Here is a 1,770-nt window from a genome sequence, read left to right on the forward strand (position 1 = left end):
AGCAGTTAGTTAATTAACATCAGCTTGCCTACCTACATTGAAAGGCTGCTTATATACTTGACAGTATCATGAGTTACAAATTCAGTAATTGAAGAGGAAATTCGAAGTAATGCCTTTATGTTTGGGCAGTTTTGAAAATTGTGAATGTATAACTTTAACTTGTGGTGAAGTGGTCAACTAAAGTTATTTATCTGAGAATCTGAACTTATTCCATTACAGGGGAGTAATGTGATATTATTCACCAGTGTTCAATGACCACCCTTTGCCCTTCCTGGCCGCTCTCCCCGTCTCCTCTGTCCTTCTTCTTCTCCTCCACGGACGGTTTCTCCTCTTCTGCTGCCACCTCCGCTTTACGCTTCGTCCCTCGACGACCTGAATAACACGTTGTTGTTCGTTTGTCATCATAACACAGGTAACACTTTCAATAGGTCTAATTAAAGGGATTGTTGTAAAAGAAGACAAGCAGCCATTGATTTCAGCCGGCCCAAGGTATCAAACACTTGCAGGGATTTAAATGTCTGATGTGAATGTGTCATCATTAAATCTAGCCAGTTTGGATGTTCAACTGTTAGCCATTAAGCTAACATGACTCCATGGCAGAAGTCGAACCAAAACATGAGAGGACAGCCGCTTGAAACAAGAAAGACAATTCACTGAACCTGTATATCAAATGGAAAGAAAACACATCACACCTCTACACTGTAGCTGTCAATTACGCTGTTTTAATTATTCGACGGTCCATGATGTTGTTCACAGTAATCATGCACAACACACACCTACCTGCTTTAGACGCCATCACTGCAACAAAACTTTGGCGCGTGTGGGGAGTGGGACTGTACCAATATATTCAGCGAAGGGGTTTTCAGTATGTCGGACGAAACCATTGTTATTAGAAAGGTTTCTTCTTCTTGTGAAATGTTTTCTTACATACTGTGTTATGTAAAACATTAGCAAACACCAATTTAGGTGTTGTATGTATGACTACATTATCATGATATAATAAAATATCTCAATCTATCTGGGAATAATTGCCCAAGACTTTTGAGTTTTGAATTTTGGTGTGTGAAAAAACTAGTGTATGGATTGTGGGTTGCACTTTTAACAAAATGAGGGGAAAAAAGCAACAAGAACAACTCCAAATGTGAATAATGTGATAAGTTATCCACCCAGGAGTACACCCTGAATGGGTCTTTGGAGAACAGGCCATTTATTCTCATCATAGCATCTTCCCTGCTCACCTTTTAAACAAGGATGCCAATAGAAGCATGACAATTGATCACAACTTTATAGACAACTTCAAAGTGTTATTTTTTTTTAAATACTTTTCTTTGTATCATTTTGTGTGCTTCACCAGAGACTTTGTTTCTGCTCTTAAAGCCTCTTCTTGGTCCTCTGTTGTTCTCAGAGCGTCGTGCATGTAATGTTATCCCACCTCCTGTTCCATCATGATGCAAACAGAATCAGCTGAGGTTGAGACTGAAGTGAGGAATGAACTTGATAAAGGAGTTTTAAGATGGAGGTCACCAGTGGATTTGTGTATGGTTTTTCTTATGTTTACACTAATGGCATCTCAATACATTTGATGATATAAAATGTTACATGTAATATAACACATTACAGAGGACTTGTGTTTCGGCAGACTTTGGCAGACTTGTGGGAGCCAGACATTTTTGATCTCATATCTGTGTCATCCCATTGAGCCAAACCCAAGATACACTTTGAGATCAATCCTCCCTTCTGTTACTTTCAACAGAAGATCTCTATAATGCC

At 39.0% G+C, this 1,770-nt stretch overlaps 1 long non-coding RNA gene across 1 annotated transcript; it reads right to left on the reverse strand.

The window, feature by feature from the left end:
• Window positions 1–298: 298 nt before the first annotated feature.
• LOC147820297 (uncharacterized) lies at window positions 299–837 on the reverse strand. Its single transcript, XR_015436926.1, has 2 exons — window positions 781–837; window positions 299–372 (listed from the first exon to the last, which is right to left on the reverse strand). It is a non-coding gene; the product is annotated as an uncharacterized LOC147820297 (long non-coding RNA).
• Window positions 838–1,770: the final 933 nt, after the last annotated feature.

Source organism: Seriola lalandi, unplaced genomic scaffold (genome assembly GCF_002814215.2).
Source record: "Seriola lalandi dorsalis isolate HSWRI2012SDOR001 ecotype SW California unplaced genomic scaffold, Sedor1 jcf7180001973320, whole genome shotgun sequence".
Lineage (NCBI taxonomy): Eukaryota > Metazoa > Chordata > Actinopteri > Carangiformes > Carangidae > Seriola > Seriola lalandi.